The sequence below is a fragment of the Cupressus sempervirens genome, chromosome 4, assembly GCF_028749045.1.
Source record: "Cupressus sempervirens isolate cs-2001-9-10 chromosome 4, ASM2874904v1, whole genome shotgun sequence".
NCBI classification, from domain to species: Eukaryota; Viridiplantae; Streptophyta; class Pinopsida; order Cupressales; family Cupressaceae; genus Cupressus; species Cupressus sempervirens.
In genome coordinates this window covers 156783045-156802479 of record NC_143121.1, presented here as the reverse complement: position 1 = coordinate 156802479, position 19435 = coordinate 156783045, and the positions used below count along the sequence as shown (strand labels likewise).

Here is a 19435-nt window from a genome sequence, read left to right as displayed (position 1 = left end):
TAAAATCAACACTGATGACTCTTCTTGGGGAAATCCTGGACTGACTAGTATTTGGGGAGCTGGGTGTGACAACTCTAGTGATGTTCAGTTTCTGTTTTCTATCTACAAGGGTTAACATACAAATAACCTCATGGAAGCCTTTGCTATCTTGGTTGCAGTGGAATAGTGTTGTCAATATGGCTAGAGAAGAATTACCTGTGAGATTGACTTGTAGGTGGTTGTGAATTTATTGAATAGATGTAACCTCGTGGATGTGGATTGGCATTTGGCTATGGTTATTCAACATATCACTTAGTTATGCAATTCTTTGGATTTTGTGTCTTTTATGCATATTCCTCGTGAATGGAACAGTGTGGTTGATTGCTTGGCTAAATGGGCCTCCGAGTATGTGCCGGATTGGAACATTATTGATCATAGGATGCTTCCCTCTAGTTTATCTCAAAAGCTGGCTCAACTTGTGGACCAGGATAAAGCTCTTCAATGCTCTTTGTTTGTTCTATTGTTCTGTTCTCTTTTTGGTATTCAATAAAATTTTTACCCATCTTTTAGTGTTAAAAACTACACAGTTAAATCCTAATAGCAATATAACTATATTTTTATCTTCAACGTGATCTCCAAAAGAATGTTAAATCATGTCAAGAAAATTGGATCAAGGCTCATAGATGGTATAAATGATTGAATCTACACATTAGATGTTTCATAAATGAACTAATCTACACTTTACATGTTCTAAAATTTTGGAACAAATTAATAAAAATATGGCAACATTACAGAATTTTACAGCACTCTACAATTTCACAGCATGTAAAAGTTTTCAGGCTACCAAGGGCCGCATTTGAAGCCTATTCACTAATAATTTGTTCAATTATAAGAACGAGATATCCAATTTCATTTAAGCCTTTGCAGAAATTTAGGACCTCCCACAATTTTCCAACATGAGATAGTTCTCTGAATGCGAGAGCTTGAAGCCTATTGATCAAATTCAATTGAATGTTGATTTGCTCAAATTTAAGCAAGAGAAATCCAATTTCATATTAGTATTTTAATTTAATAAAGCATTTGGTTTATGGATCATTTATATTAACACTACTACAAAGTGAGTTGTTTTAAGACAATTTTTTTAGACAAAAAATTAATTATCGTCTTTAACGTTGCCTTGTATTTTCTTTTTTATTTACCCTTTAATTTTAATTTTAGTTTTTGTCATAATGATAAGTCTGAGCGGGAAATTTATTTCATCCCACCAACAAAGATACATGATAGAAAAAAATGTTTAGGAGCGAGTCATGAAGGGTGTGCGGATAGATTGGATGTTGTGGAGTCTGGTAATTTCTTTGGTACATGGGGATTCTAGGGTTTGGAAAAGGCCTATGGATGGAGAAGTCTATGGATGGAGAAGTCTATGCTTTCGATTGTTCGTGCATTTTTCCGTAAATCTCAATTTAGGTTTTTTTTCTAATCCAAGAGGGTTTTAAATCGTAACCCTGGCGGAGATCCAGATTTGGTTGGAGGAAGAAAGGTGATAGAGAGAAGCTATTTATGATGCTGATGAAGAGTTTAGCTCAACTATTAACAAGGGTAATCAATGTTTTATTTATACAAGAAAAACCAGTGATGACCATGTGTAGCTCACAAAATCTTTATACATCCCAGCCCAGCAAATGAATATACGAATGAAATTTAAACAGCCATCAAAGTAAACTACCATTAACAATACCACTACCATTAAAAAATGTCGGGCATACCATTCAAGAGAAAAATTTATCAATCTGAAGGACAAAAGTAATTCCAAAATGAAGGCTTTTATTGTACAGCGCCAAGTAAAAAATCTACATTCCAGAAACTACTTACACTTCTATGAGTGTTTTACATTTATTTTTAATTTATTAATGTAGTCAAAAGGTGAAGCCTTCAAATTTGAAACATGGATGATCCGTGAGATTTTGAAGAGAAGAAATAAAATAAGAAATACTTATATTTAAGACAAATTTGCCTTTGTTAACATTGTTAGGTTTTTTATTGTTGTTTAAATAGTGACATTGAATCTTCACATAATGTTATTTCTTAGGAACTGATAAATGCTTTTCTTGATTTTTGGACAGTGAGAAGAGCCATTATACAAGACAAAATTACTTTTTTGTTGCGGGTATGTTCATTTCCTTTTTAGGCTAGTCTGTACAAACAACATCTTAGTCCCAGTCCATTTAAATATTCAAGGGAATCACAATGTGAAACTTCCTTGATAAAATCTCCATTTCTCATCAATGGATTACACATCTACCCATTCACCATATCATTATTGAATCATATCTAAAAGCTGACTTACTTCTAAATAGAAGCAGCAAAAATATACTTGAAATCCACTTACAGTAGGAAAAGAACCACTTTCAATGCCTAGAGTCATCATCAATCAAATTAGGAAAATAACCAGACAAAACAGAGCATGGCAGAGAAGGTATTTACCATGAAGTGAATTATTCCCATCATTGACAAACAAATAATATTTCTTCCCATTGAGGGTGAACTATGCATTCTTAATCCTATTGGCTGCCCTGTATACAATGGCACCAACATAAGGCCTACTAGAGCTCGTGTTCTGCACATAAGTGCAACCATATGATGTACAAATCCATGGCTTTGCAATAAAGTAAAGTAATGATCATATCCTTGAAGTATATTTGCTAGATATGTAAATGACTAATACATTGGCAAGCTAATTGTGTTTGGCTAGTTTCTTCATTGTCAAAAGCTATAACAATAGGTCCTATCCATTTGTTTCTCCTACCAATTGTGATGATTGGATTTAAAAGAATCAAGATGAAAGAAATAATTGAAGAAAGAAGCCGATATTTCCTATTGCATCTTTGTACTCAGGTTTCTTTCTATCCATTCTTACATTTTTATATTGCAATCTTTGACTATAATGTCATAATGATACTTCTTGTTCAGCTTGTTTGTGGTAAATATTAGAAAATTGAATTAGTTGGAGATGGACAAAGCTGTATATTGTTTGTATTGGTATTTTTCATCAGTTCTTTTTTAGATGACATATAATGGGAAGCAGAAAAATATGCTCAAAGCTGTATGTGCATTAGGCTTGTCAAATCTGTAATGTCATAATGACACTTCTTGTTCAGCTTTGACTATAATGTCATAATGATACTTCTTGTTCAGCTTGTTTGTGGTAAATATTAGAAAATTGAATTAGTGGACAAAGCTGTATATTGTTCGTATTGGTATTTTTTATCAATTCTTTTTTAGATGACATATAATGGGAAGCAGAAAAATATGCTCAAAGCTGTATGTGCATTAGGCTCGTCAAATCTATAATCTCCCCACTTTTACGCCTCCCTTCATGCTAGATATTTATTATGATTCTTCTTTGTCTGCTGAACAACATTATTATGATTCTCCTAGACTGTAGTCCCTTTCCAATACTGTGGATGGTCCTTTTCTGTTACCCAAGCAACAACAATTTCTCTGGTTTTTCTTTTTGTATTAATAGTTTTTTTCATTGTTGATGTCCCTTATTATATCCTTATAGCTCAAACCTTGAAAATTTACATTAGTTTCATTGCTTTATTGCAAGCTCAAAGTACCAAATTTTGATTTATTACAGTGAAGATCTAATTTCTAGATCTCTATAATTGTCAAGTTAAGTGCATTGGTGAAACCCAAATGAATTCGAAAAAGAGTGGTCGGGGATTCTTGTCCTTAAATCAATTTCATCATAGTATTTTAAGTACCAAATTTTGATTTATTACAGTGAAGATTTAATTGCTAGATCTCTATAATTATCAAGTTAAGTGCATCGATGAAACCCAGATGAATCCGGAAAAGAGTGCCAGGGGGATTCTTGTCCTTAAATCAATTTCATCATAGTATTTTAATTCTAGAGAAAATGATGAACTGTTGCTCACCTCTCTGCTAATATGCTTTACGGCTGGTGAATATGTTTAAGGCATAAAGTTTATAATTAGAGTTTTTTCATTGTTATACAAATATCTTTTGACAATACCATATTTTTTTCAGAACTAAAGTATTAAAATATAAAAAATGTAAATTCTTAGTGACAATAACAACTAATACGTCTAAATTCAACAACTGCTCTGATAATAGAGTGGAAGGATAGAAACTGCTCGGGAAATGGTTGGGCAAGTGCCATATCCTATAGAATTGCTTCAATTGTATGTAAACTATGGAAGATTATCCAGAGCTACCTATGTATTGCCAAGGTATATGAAAGCATGGTCTTTCCTTAGTAGTATTTCATTTATATTTGTTAGTACCTAACTATTTATAGTCTAGAGCTAATGTTTTCATATTGCATCCATCAATTAATTCAGATTATGCAAAGGACATATATCCTATAGATACACATTTTGTTATAAAAGTCAATTTTCTCATGTTGATTCCTATTTTCTAATTGGTTGCTTACAATTTCCTAGGTTAGTTTTTCTTTTTTCATATTTAATATAATCACTTGAACAACTTTTTCTCAATCATTTTGATTGTGGATGTGTCTTCTTGCATGTTAGAAAGTGGAAATTTGTTTTCAACCCACATGCCTTCATATTTTTGACTGTGGATATGTCTTCTTGCAGGTTAGAAAGTGGCAATTTGTTTTCAAACCACATGCCTTTGTTATACTTCCACATGTTGTGTACTTGTTGAGTTGTATATGAAGTTAAGGAAAAATGAGATTATGGGCATTACTAAGGGATTTTCTCTACTTCTAGATGTATGTTTTTCCAAACCCTCACTTTTGAAATTTCTGTCCAACTATTTGTTGTTTCATTTAGTCCTTTGTTTTAGATTCAGGATTTATTAACAGAGGTTTTATCTGCTATTGATTGTAATCACAGGACTATTTTTTGCTGAAGGATTAGCAACAGATAGCCAACCTGAGGAAGCAACCTTGCTAGTAGAAGTCAGGTTAGTAGCACCCAAACCCTCATATTCAAGATTTATGGTGACTTTGCAGCTCTAAGATATCTATTTGACAATTGACTTGGTGGAACTGTGTAAAACCAATCATATATATATTACTTAAATTGTATTCCCTAAAATCCAGAGCGAGGGTTTTTTCTCATATAAATTAGTTATTATTTCATTCTCAGTTAAATGAGAATTAGGGCTCTTTTCTCATAGGAATTAGTTGGATAACATATCAAACTTATCCAAAGCTAGGGATTATAAACTCCAGAGTGTTTTTGGATTAAGCTTTGTAGAAATCTACAACTGATGCCAAACATTTCTACATGGTATAATCAAAAGTGATCTAAAACATCAAAATCTAAAATATAAATATAGGGATCTTTGCATTCCAAGCAATGAAGGAAAACGGTGAAAGTAAGTGTACTCAGTATGAATTCATTTCAAGTTGTATTAGCTTCTATAGCAGCACATCAAAGACACTTCATTAAATCACCATGGTATATTAGACAAAATTTGAGGAGTGATCTTTAACAACTTGCAGAGCTACTTGTTACTATAATAGATCACAAATATAAATCATGGGATTAAAATATACATATGGATAGCGGCTATCAGTGTGATTCTTTCAGAATTCAATATGATTATTATGCATTAGATGAAAGTCCTCCAGCAAATAGAAATTTGTGATTCCCTTCTTTATCATTTATGCATCTACTTCCTAAGACAAATATTTTTTGATAACTCTTTCTACAATTTCATCATTTTTCTACAATTTCTGTTACAGCCATGTCTTTGCCACTAGAAGTTAATGGAGGTGCTATAAAAGGCAATTGTGTTGCTACCTTGATAGTTTTTAGTTTTTGCAACAATTACCTTAATTAAAATAGTTGTGTGATTTTATGTGGATATGCAATTTTAAGAAATGAAAAAGTCATTTAATTGTTTATTTTAAATTCTCTTTTAAAATGGATGTATATTAGTCTTCTTTTTCCTATTTGATATGTTGCTGGAAATTTAATCTCAATCATCCAGTTTCAATTTAAGAAAAAAAACAAGAAGTTTTATGTGTCATGGTACCCATTATAATTTTTCTCCCTTTCATGTTAAAAAATGCCTTGCATTTGAATTATCGGAGTTAGATTGTCAAGTGTTTATCATACAATCTTTTAGATTTGGGTGTTTGTTTTAACATGATCAGATCTTTCTATCCTCTAATTATTAGCAACACTAATTAGGAAGCCGCCAATCTCTCCTAGCCATGCAATGTTAGTACAGGGTATCCCTGTTTTAACACAGTGTCCTCAATAGCCTCTTTTGCAGTCTGGTCAGGTACTGTGGACAATTCCACATGACATGTATTTTTCACTTCAACTAGAAAATCCTTCATCAATATTAAAACTTTTCAACGAAGTGGAGCCCCTATAAGTCTTATGGAAAACACCATAGCAACTGGGTCATGAGTTTATACAGATGCACAACCACCACAAATATATATAGGCGTTATCCTCAAATAGCTCCCTTGTTATAGAAAAGCAATGAGTTCCAAAAAATTCCTTATGAGTCTGATCAATGGTGCATTTCCAGGGCTAGCTAATTATCCTCAAATCACCTCTAGATCACAACTCTTTAATCCATTTTTCCATTTATTATGTAGACGAATATAAATAGATTTTTCTTTACCTCACACAGGAAAAATTCTGGCAGAAGATCTGGTACATATCATTTACATTAGACTCTATTATTTGTATGAATTTTGAGGTACATAAATGGCTTAAATAAAAGACAATTGAAAGGTTGATCTTGTTACAACCAGTTTTATGTTCAATTTACTCCTCATTATCCTAAATTTTATCTCATCTGAAATATTTAATGGATTACTCTAATTAAATAGTCTCATAGTGGAGATTAATGTTGTAGAAGAAAATATTGAGCACATAAATTTTTTAAGCTGGAGAACAAATATCGACATAAAATTGGTAGGAAAAATTTGTTCTCAAATTTATAGGAATGTGTTTCTTCAAGTTCTTTAGGCTCTGTCAAAGATTATTTCTCATCAGCTTCAGATTCCCCTGAAGATTATCTGTCATCAGCTTCAAATTCCCCTGAAGATTATTTCTCATCAGCATCAGATCTTTCTGAGGATTATTCCTTATCAAATTTCTTAGATTCATTGACAGACTACCACTTTTCAACCCACAACAATCGATCTGAAAATAATTTTTCATTAAAAAATTCATCAACCTTATATTTGTCAGAATTTTATTCCTCATCAATGTTAGATCCATCCCTATTTTAGTCCTCATATGCATTAGAGTCATTCATAGTCTATTCCTCATCAGAGACATACTAAACTGAATCTGAGTATTTAAATATCAAAGACCCTGAAGAAATACATCCTCTTCAGTGTGCACCTTTGAATATATCTTAGAAAGCATCATATGAAAGTATACACGTTCCTATATTCACTAGTGTTGATTCCTTTTCATAAATCATTGAACAAGTTTCTAAACCTAGTCATGATCTTGCAGAATGTCTTAGTGTTGTTCAAACTATGCATAATTTATCATTGTTGTTGTTGATTAAATAATTATTTTCAGACAATCTAAATGAACTAGAGCTTTAAACTCTCCAGTCTATGAAGAGCTGAGAAAATTGATACACTATATTAACAGAGGTTCATTGATTGAGGTAGGGGAGGGGTGGTTATGGGGGTGCTTAATGTTTACGTTAAGAGAAATAGTACACAACAATACAACTAGTTGAATGTACTGCAATATAATTTTCATTCCCCTTTGCATATTTAAATGCCCAAATACAACCATGGCTTAGTGATGACATGTAACTACACTTGTCAGAGCAGTCATTCACATTGTTCAATTACAGAGGGAGAAGAGCTGGATGAAATTGACAAATAGTTTATGAAAACCCTAAAAAATTATGTCAAACAAAGGTGCCTACTTTTTCATTGCAGGGAATCGGCCATAGGTGGTTGGGTATGAGGAATTGGGGTAGAAATTAAAAGTTCTTGGGCATCTTAGTGTGGCTCAACTAGGGGAATTTTATAATATGCTAGATATTTTCTTGAACGTGACTTGAGGTCCCAAAGAATCTATCAGGCAGCCATTGAGGCCATGCTTTGTGGGAAGACAGAACCATGTTCATATTTGGTATACCACATTCCACCATGATACTATGACCATATTGAGATAGAATAGGATTTTCTATTTTACATACATGTTCAAACAAGCCATGTTCTAACATCTTTTAAATCATCCAAAAATATATAGGATTGAATAATCCTATTTCCCAAGTTAAGTTTAGTCTTGGTAGAATGGACTTTAGGGGTTTCATAAAAAAACTTTTATTTTCATGATAGAAATTAAAACTTAGGGGCATTATTCAAATTTCTTTGAATGTACGTATTATGGGAAATTATAAAGAATTTGATACCTTATGGTTATTATGCATCAAGTAGAGTCTGGATCAGATTCTGAATTCATTTTCTTTGGAATGTCTATCAGCAGTGTTGCTTGTCCCCAAAATTTATGTTTTGGTGGATTCTACATTTTCATTAGTGTTCTCCTCTTGGATTTCTTTATCATTGTTTGGGTGTTACATTGTTTCAATATATTTCTAACATTAAAAATGATGTTTTGTTATTTTTTGTTTAAAAATTGTTAAACATGCTTCCAATACAATCGCATCCCTGTTCCTTGCGAAGGCACTATATGCTTTAATTGATTTTTTGGAATATAGTCACTCCCCTGTCTTACGAAGATTAGAAAATTTCCCCATCTTTATATGCACTATGTTTCTTATGTTATTTTAGAGGAAACTTTGATTTTGTTTTGCGAGGTGTTATTCACAACCTTATTTTCTGATGCTTTTACTCTAAAAACACCATGGTATCATTGAAGAGTATGCAAAAAATTGATGCCACTTTCTTTCGACATCTTTAATTTATGTGAAGTAAAATGATGCCCATGCTGTGTGCAAAGCTTTCAAAGTATATGGTGCTTGTTGAATTCATTAAACTATAATCTGAATGTGGTTGGTGTATTTGTTCAATAAAATTGAGAAATTGAAGCTCTCTGAAATGATTTTTAGGTTCAAGTCATCATTAGATTTTGTGCAATTATGCTTTGTTATAGGAATTATTTATGATCTTTTTTCTTTTTTGAGGTTTGACATTATATTCCACCATTGTTGTATCTCAACAATTATCGTTCGTCCTCTAAAATCTTTTTGGTTTATTAATAATTAATGTAATGGACTTTTAAACAAAGTTATACCAAAGTATTAATTTGGTTGCAGGAAATTATCATCAAATTTATCGTAGTTTTTGAGGATTGTTGAGAGCTGGTGAGAGGTTGTATTGTTAGATTTATCCTTTATGTTGGAATTGCTAATACTTGTTTATGATGTGCACTAAAAATAGACGTGTGTGTATGCATACAATCATCCCTCTTCATCTGTTGTTATTCAAGCTCTCTGAACAGTGTGGGTAATATTGTAACAAGTACAGGTTGTGTTTTCATTTTTTATTGATTATGTCAATAAATAAATTTTTATATAAGTACAACATTGTCAATTGATGATTTATCATTTGCTAATTTAAGGTTTATTCTTTTTCAGTTTTTCCATGCCACAATTTACAGCAAGGATTGCAAAGAAAATCATGTTCACTTAGGTATGGATTCTCCATCTTTCATATGTAAGAGCCATTTTAGAGAGTGAAAATGGTCACACATGTTAATATGAGTTGTCTTCTCATATTTTAAAATCATTTTGTGTGATTGAAGAGTTGTAAGAATCCTTAAGGCCTTCATATTTAACAAAATGTAGCTTGTGTTTATTTGGAAGGAAACTATGTGATGCTCCAATGTTTATTTGTGAATCTTTAGTACCATTAACTTCCTTGTTCCTCATCTAATTGCAATACTTATAAATTCTAACACTACCAGTATTTTAGCTTCATTATTTCATACTATCAAGGGTTTAATAGATTCTGTTGTAGTCAGAGATCCATTATAGAAAATGTGAATGTAGAAAAGACTATATATGAAAAAGGATCAATTTTGTCAAGGGGCCCTTGGTCTACTGGTGAAGTTGAAAGGCTCACAAAGAGCCCACCGGGGATCAAGTCTTGTTGAGTGCAAGGCCCCTGACATCTAAAAGGGATGAGGCTGGGATCGTGCCTTGGGTGAATTTGGTAGAATGGATACCCCTCAATCCTTGGTTGTTAATCAAAGAGACTAGAGGAAAAAGCTGAATTTCCATCAAAATAAAAAGGAGCAATTCCCTGTTTACATTAATAATCAAAATATTGGAAGATGGATTAACTATTGAAAAGTTTCTTGCTAATTACTAACAGTCAAAGGTTTTTAAGAACGTGTTCCTTAAAATACCAACACCTAGACCCAAATAGGTGTAAGAGCTACCCATTAGTATTTGATTCTTTATTTGTGGTCAATTAACAATGATTATTTTTGTTCATCTTGATGACAAATCAATGCACTGTAATTGTTTTTCATTCTAAAAGTTTCTAAGATTGAAGCCTTTTCACCTTGATGGTGAATCCTCCGACAACTTGGAATTTGTTTATAAACGATGTCAAGTTTTCCTTTCGCCTTTTCAACAAATTTTTTTTTTTCATATCCTGCAATCATGACAATACATATTCCCACATTTATTTGAGGCATTTTGTCAAACAACTCATGCCTTGTCTCTACTTCCCTATTTTGCATAGATATCCACCAGGTTAGTTGCAATTGTAACATCTGATAAATTTTTGGCCGCTGGATGGGATAAAGTGGCTCATTACAAGAGTCCTTATCAATTGGGACCTGTTGTTGGTTATAGATGGAAGCATTCCTCTGATTGGCCTCCTGGAGGTACAGACATGGATCGTCAGGAGCTTTCTCAAATTCTGGCCTCTAGAGAGTGTTCCTCTTTGCTTGGTCCAGATGTATTGGCTTGGGGCGGTACCTTGTCTGGTAAATATCATGTCTCTGCTGGGTATCAGGAGATAACTAGACAATTATTTGGGGATGCTGAGGTCCCTTGGTGGAAGCAAGTTTGGAATAAAGTTTCTTGGTCCAAGTGCAATTTTTTCATGTGGCTAGTGGCTCACAACCGTTGTCTTACCTGGGATAATCTTTGTAAACGTGGATTTCAGGGCCCCTCTTATTGTGTTTTGTGTGGTAATGGAGAGGAGTCTGTCTCCCATCTATTCTTCCATTGCTCCTATTCTACTCAGATATGGCACCTTTGGTGGAGCGCTTGGGGTTGCTCTTGTCGGCATGCTTCCTCTTTGCCTGAGTTCTGGACTCGCTTGGGTAGTGCTCCCTCCAAGTCTTCTTCTCTCCATGCTGCTTGGATTGCTGGCCCATCTTTCATGCTTTGGCATATCTGGTTGGAGAGGAATCGTCGCATATTCCAAGATGTTCGGCTTGGTGTTTTGCATCTTTGGTGGAAAATATCACATTCTCTCCAGGAAACTATTCTTGTGAAGTGTGAGCTTGATGGGGGTATGGATCCGGTTGATCTTGCTATCTGTAATCGCCTCAATTTTCATCTGCAGGATGGGGTTGCGGCTCATAGGTTTCCTTCTATGTCCAGGCAGCTTCACCATCAGAGGAAGGGTCGGGTTAACCGGGATGGGCACTGGACTCCTCCTCCCTGTGGAGTTCTGAAAATTAACACTGATCGTTCTTCTCGTGGGAATCCTGGTCCGGATGGTATTGGCGGAGTGGCTCGTTGTAGTTCTGGGAATGTTAAATTTTTCTTCTCAATTCATAAGGGTGATTATACTAACAATCTCATGGAAGCTCAGGCTATTTTATATGCTGTGGAACAGTGTTGCTTATGGGGATGGAGTAAGATTATTTGTGAGTCTGATTCCCAGGTGGTGGTGAACATGCTTTCTTCGCAAGAGCTTGAGGATGTTAGTTGGCAGCTGGCCACTGTTGTTAAGCAGATTCTTTTCTTCTCTTCCTCTTTTCAGTTCATTAGGTTCAAGTATATTCCGCGAGAATGGAATAGACCTGCTGATTGTTTAGCCAAATGGGCTTCTAGTCATGATCCGGGTTGGAATATTAGGGATAGGGGGCAACTGTCCTTTGAGATGGTGCAAGAATTTGATGATCTTGTTGCTCAGGATCGAGCTCCTTGTTGAGCTCTCCTTGTTGTATTCCTTTCTATCTTAATAAATTTTTACCCCTCTTTTTGCATTCTTAAGTCTGTCAAAAATTAAACCTCAAACTTTTGTATCTGTGAACCCTCCCATAGAGAAGGTAATCAGCAACCAATCCTTAACCTTAGCTGCATTCATTGTCAAAGCTGATTTATTTCCGATCAGGAGAAAAACTGCAAGGTTAAGGGCAGAGTGACAGATAATCGGTGCCAAAGACGAAGTAATCAAAGTGGAAGGTTGAGGTTTCCTTGAGCACATGGAACTCAGCAAACAACCATGGGATGGTAAAAAATAGAAGAAATCAAGGAGCGACATAAAAGAGTGTGCTGATGGGATTGAGGGTTATGCCCTGTGATGTAAGCAGTGTCTACATCAAAACCAACCTTGTAGCCTAAAAAATAACTACGCCTAACATAAGCATCACACCCCGTGAATTAAACTTGGCCTCTCCATAGGCTATAATAGCCACCCCAACAAAAATCCCAATCATGTTTTTCATGGTATTGGACTTGAAAGGATCCCTATTTAACCCAACCCCAATAGAATATACAACCACAGGTGTCCTGGCTTTTTTCAAATGGATAAATGACTTGAACAGAAAAATGTAGGCCAAATTTTAGAACCAAAGACTCGTTGAATACAAAGCTCCAATGGGCACAATGGAGGACAAATAGACCTCCTTGGACATTCAAATTGACTCAACAAGTTTTTTTAACATGACCACTTGAATAGCCAGAGCTGAATAGAATGCCATGATGATCATTGTCAAACTAATAGGGGAAGGCTAGTCATTCATCTTCTTATCCAAAAAGTATTTTTTATATACAATCACAGTGAAACTCAAGAAGATCCAAATGCCCACATAGGTATAGCTCAGTATAATCCTCTTCAGAACATTGTTGCTGACAGACTTGCCCTTTCTTGAACCCTTGCCCATCTTCACAAAATGGGTATTCTACTTCTCATTCTTAGAGGCCAAATAGGCAAAACTTCCAAATGCTTAAAATTTCAAAAATGGATCGGCAAAATAATATATATGGATCAGTTAGCTTACATGCCTCAACCTGCGTAGAAAAACTGCTAGATCTGCAACTTCCAGTAAGAAAATAGGCATAAAGTTTAGCATGTAATTTTTCTCAATCAAGCAAGTGAAGATTTGATGCACAGGTTTTTAAGCAAAATATCTCAATCTCATGTGACCTAAGCAACAGTGATAGCCTAGTAGTTTATCTTGATGATCCACTAATTTTTGGTAATATCTCATCAGATTAATATAATGGCTGGAGACTGCATATGGCTCAAGCTTGCCTTAGATTTCATAGAGCCTGTATGGTTAGTGCCAAAGAGACCTCGTGTGAATTTGGCGTCCAATTCTATAAATTTCTTGGAAGTCTGTAATTGACTCTGATGAATACAGTATTGACCTTTGAACTCGCTATTTTAAAATCTGCTCCTCCATATTGTATTTTGCAATTTTTGTAATACCATCTTCTCATCCTGTCAGATTATTTTGATCCCTTTAATAATTTAATTTAATAATATGAAAATATAAATCACTGTGTTGTGCAGTTATAATAGTTGGTGAGGTTGATAAGCTATCTCATACTACTGCATTTGGAGTCTAAATACAACATTGAAAAATTACTTGCTTAGACTTTGGTTTGTGTTCCCCCATTTTCTTGCTAACATTGCTTCACTCATATTTCAATTTGCAATTTTGGAGGCTTATATGTCTGCTGAATTCTTACATGGTCTAGACTATTCTGCTCCACTCTAACTAATGTAGAACACTTACAGTCCTTATCTTTATCTAGTAGAAGTAATAAAAACTAATTTTAATGAAGATTTAATAGAATTATATTCTCATATAAGCTTGAGGCTTCATAATCTCTTTTTAGAAATAGACGTGAATAAGAATTACAGTCCTATGTAAACTTGGTGAAGATTCACTAAGAGAGAGTCAAGAATAGGGGCCGATTAAAATAATGCAATACAGTCAAATCTGAGTTAGGCTGCTGTTTGAAATTCTGTTAAAAATAAAAGATTTTGATTAGGTGGAAATTATAGATTGCAAGGAGGACTCTTCACAACAGATATGAATGAAACATTCTATGCTCTTGAAATGATATATTTAAGTATGTAAAATACAATAAGTAACTGTATAAAGTTGCACAAGATTAAAATATTCTTGGCATTTTCATTGTGAGATTTGTGTTTCGATTTATATCCAAGTAGATAAAGCATTGGAATTTTTGCGAGGACTAGGAGAACGACAACCTTTAACAGATTTGTCTATTATTCTTGGCCTAGGTAATTGATATTTGCAATCAAATCAATCGGATCCCCAATCTTTTGATTGTGAGTTTTTGTCATTCGACTACCACGAGCATAGCCATAGCAAGTGATTATACAAATCTTGTAAGTCATAAATCAACAAGAAGTGGCCATAAATGTGTGAAATTGTCAATACAATCATTTCTGGCTATATAGGGAACTTGTTTCAAAAATTCCAGCATAATGAGGTAGAGTGCTTCTAGAAGTAACTGCGTGAATATCTTTAGCATCAACATTTTTGGTTACACTCTACAATCCATTAATAGAAAGAGGAAAAAATGATAAGATAATTTAGGGATTTATCAGTATTTCATTTATTTTCATTGCATTAAGTGTCAAACATCTGCAATTCCTGTTGTTTGGTTCCCAAATGACAGATTTATACTCATTTGTTTAGCTTTGACTGGTCTGTACTACTCCCTAAAATGTGAACTTAAAAAGTAAAGAAATTAATGCACAAGAATGAAGAAGGAATGTTCACCAATTATCTCTGCCTGCATCTGAAATAAAAGATTCATCTGAGCCATAATCAATCATCATGAGAGATAATGCTTGTTGGAGATTATCCAAGGTCGAAAGGTCCAAAAACAAATAGCTTGTCATAGCATCAGTTTCAAATTCCTTTAAAATAGTTATATTAAACTTTCCTCTAGCCTAAGGAGAGAGTCTCATGTTGCATATATAATTTATGCCTTGAATTTTTTAAACTCTTATAGGCCATACACCCCGCCATGGTTGAGTCCATGTTTTCATTTCATTTTCAAAGCACTAGTATCTTTGGTTGCATCTTCAAGATAAATTGCTATAATTTACAAAATTTCAAAGCTTTGATGCTATCATATGAGTTAGAGTTTAGGAAACTCATCTTAGGGACTATTGGTGAACTATGCAAAATTTCTTGCTTGAAATCGTAACTAAGCAAACAAAAGTTTGCACATGCCATGCTAGTCTAAGTTTGTTCTAATAGTCCTCATTCATGGACCACTTTTAGGCTATCCCAAAAAACTGGCATATTGGTGCCTCTTGTCATCCCCACAAATTGGCATCTTTGACTGCTATCCTTTAAGCCTTCCCTACAGGTTAGTAGCAGTAGGAGCATCAAGAGCACTGAACGGGTCGTGCAAAAGATAAATATCAACATCCTGGTACAGAGTATGGGCAAGTTGTATATGTTGTTTCTGATTGCCACTCAAATTAATACCTCACTCCCTAATTTCAGTTAGATCACTGAAGGGAAGATCTTCCAGATCCTTGTCTAATGAGGTATTTTTTATCACCTCTTTATATTTTTTCTTGTTCAAGGGCTTCCCAAATAGTATGTTGTCCTGCATTGTTCCACTTTGAACCCATGCAGTCTGAGAAACATATGCAAGAGTGCCATAGACTCGCAACTGCGGAAGAGAGAAATGAGAACAATGACAAGAAGGAAAGTGCATTAATAAATAGGTTGCCGTTAGGCAACAGCTTACAACACAACAACAAATTGTATTTGTGGCTTCCACATATCTCTGCACATAGTTTGTCAGCTTCCTTAAAACCATGAATAGAAGTTTGGCAATCTTCGAGTAAGGTTTTCCGGGTGGAAGTCTCACATGATAATCAATTGGTCTATTGTGAACTTGGATACAATATAACGTTTTTGGTTCTCTTCTTACATGGGCTCTAGGAGATTACGCTTTTACTTGCTTATTATCACTGAAGAAAACCAATTAGTGCGACACTGAGCCTCAACATAAATATTTCATGTCGCTGTTTTAGTCTTTGATTTCTATATAGTATTCAATTGCACTTGTACGGGATATTTACACTTCAGCATATCTCACTTTCATTTGCAAGCTGGGATATATTAAATCACTTACAAGCTCTCAATCAGGGCCAACATCATAAACCAAACTAACAGCTGCCTGATCTTGAAATGTCGACCACGCAATACCTTGTCTTGTCTGATTGATAGTAGTCGTTGGTGTTTTATACTTCCTATGATATTCCTGATTAGTTGTGGATTTGATGGGCTTACTATAAGTAGATATACTGTTCATTTGAGATGCACCTGGAGATGGTGCTGGTATGGTTGTAGGTGCCTGTGAAGACATATCTGAAAGTTGCTTTGAAGTTTCAGTTTCTTCAAAGTTGTTTGATCAACAATTCCTTCTGATAGGTACTTCAGAAATAAATATGTTTCTTTTACCTATCCATATATCAGTAGATTGGCCACCCTCAGAATTCTTTTTAACAAATATAGTTTTACCACACCCCCAGGTTGAGTGTGACTGTACGTTTTGCTCCCACTGACTGTAATATTGCTGCCTTATTTCGGCGATATCCCCTTTCTCTTGATTTTCTATATGGTTTCTGAATCACAATAAAACTTCTTTACACATGAATAATATTAATATACTTTTGATGTCAATCAGTCCCTTATGCATCATTCGTGATATTTACTTGAAAACATTTGGACTGTCTTAAAGGTTTAATTCACTGTAATCTGTTAACTCCATAACAATGTTTTTGCTTCTTTACCTTATCCTTGACCTGTATGATTTGAATAATTTCTCATATGTTACATATGTAACGATAATATTTTCAGTCTTCTATTTATAGTGAGTTATATGCTCTAAAGAAATCCTGATTCATGTAAACTTGTGACATTTTGATATTGTTTTACACGACCCTAGTATATCTCCATGAATGCATGAACTTTAAAATCAAACTCTTAAATGTAGCTTTAACTCATCTTTGGCTTTAGTGCATTTGGATTTTCGGTCTCCTCTACTCTTCGCCCCTTTCTGATCTTCTGTTGAGGCCAGGGAGGTTTGAGAAACTGACAGGATAACTGATAAATATAAATTCTCATAAGCTAAAGGGAGATCTGCAGGTGTGTTTTGTTCTGGAACAATTTCTGTCTGAAGGGGGACCGATATAGATTTCATGTCATTAGAATGTACCTGTTGGTATTCTGAATTAAGACTTTCGTCCTCAGACCTCTGATGTATTCCTTCCCATAAAGGAGAAGAAACATGGTGTATCTTATGTGAGGGCTACTTGCTGTTAAGATAATCAAGGGTTTTGGTAGTAATAATTAAAAATTAGTGTATTGATTGAAAATTATAGAAAGAAAGAGACACTTCAAATTATCAGCCACTATACTAAATATTCCATTAAATTTATGTCATAAATACCACATAAAACATAGAAGCTCACATTAATAATGTGGTAAAATAACAAACACGACATAATTTTTCTTTTCTTTACCATTCTAAAAACAGAGTATACTCTGTCAAAACAGAGAGTTCAGTTTTCCTTTCATCGTGATCATTGAGTGGGTTATATTGTTGTTCAATTTTTTTTTGTAATATTCCTTTCTCTGTTATTGATTTCTCTCTGCTTAAATAAAATCTACAGGTTTCAGTGTGAATGAATAGGTTTGGTTTAACTATATTATATATTAGATGATACATAGTCATCTCTAGATTCTTTCTCTTTAACAAAGAGCATGAGCTGGAAAATTGTTGAATAATTAACCTGTCTTTCCAGTCTTTTTGTATTTTCCTTCAAATTATCATCAAATTTACACTTACGTAGTCTGAAACAACTTAAATCTACAGATGTTATCATAGATCCTTTCCTTTAGTGCTTCATTGGCACCAGGTATACTCCAAGTGTTGTAACCAATAGTGCCAAGAACAAATATGAAATATCTGATCCAAGTTGTCAAATTGTAAGAGTATTGATCGTAGAAAAGGAAGAACATGTTTTGCTAGGAAGATGGATGGTAAAATAATTATCAATTCACCACCACATATCTAGTCAGAAAGGAGTTATGTGACATCTAGAGCATCAAAAAGTAGGCAAGATACTCTCCATAAGTCAATTTACCATGCATCTGCATACTGGAAATGCAAAACCCAAACCAAGATTTTTATAAATAGGCTATGAAACAAGTAATGAAGCTTGAGTCAACCAGATTTTCTCTCAACATGATCCCTCTATGCTCGTTGAATCCTTGTAGCTGTCTGTACTCCAAGGTGCTTCATCTGAGCCACTAAAGAGAGATCCAGTATCACTGTATGTGTAATCCGTGTACCCCCTAGAAGTTGAGTATATATCCCAGTCAGTTGTGGCTGTAGCAAGGTTCTTTTGATTGAATCCATATGCATCCAAACCACACATAACAGTAAACCATCCATCATCAGCATAATCATCCAAACTCCAAACAATATCAGAATCAATTCTTGTAGCTCTTAAGTTCAATGGAGAAAACTAAATACTGTTAATTTTGCAATTTCCATTCTGTCCATTTGTTGTTGATGTGCCAATCATTATTTGGATGATTTAAGGGTGCTGGCATGTGAGCTTGAGTAGTTCTATTCTTTAGCACATATGGGGGTTGTGGAGAAGATCTGAACAAACAGCATGGCATAAGCACTAGAGCATATTTTCACTCCAATGTAGCTGATAATAAAGCAAAGATAATATAAGATCATTGACTGACTACTGAGAATTCAATATTTTTGTTCGCCTCGAGTACAAAAGCATGTAAGCACTTTCTGCCATTACAGTATCAATCACCACAGGCTGTACCTGTCAGTCAAAGTTGCGAATTAAAGCAGGACCAGATTTTTTTTTAATGTATATGGACAACGGAAAGTGATAAAAATTGTACAAGTTTAATCCCTCTCATTGAGTCTAGTTATTTTAGATGTTCACCTTTTGCAACTAACATGGTGTCACATTTAAGAAAATAAAATTTGATACTCGTACACATTGCAGAGAATAAAATGTCTATAAGTATATCAATAGCTGTAATTTGAGAGTACAAACCTCAGTCTAATTTGAGCGTCTTGTTATATTTAGAATTGGAGTTGAATGGTCTTCTTGTAATGCAGCGATTTACAATTGATTTAATAAATTAGTTACTTATAACGGTTTTCATTGTTGGCTTAAGTGGTGATGACAAATGGTTGACAT

The 19435-nt window shown here is 34.3% G+C and overlaps 1 pseudogene; it reads right to left on the bottom strand.

Moving 5' to 3' along the window:
* Positions 1–12196: 12196 nt before the first annotated feature.
* LOC149560450 (putative sugar phosphate/phosphate translocator At2g25520 pseudogene) lies at positions 12197–13070 on the bottom strand (annotated as a pseudogene).
* Positions 13071–19435: the final 6365 nt, after the last annotated feature.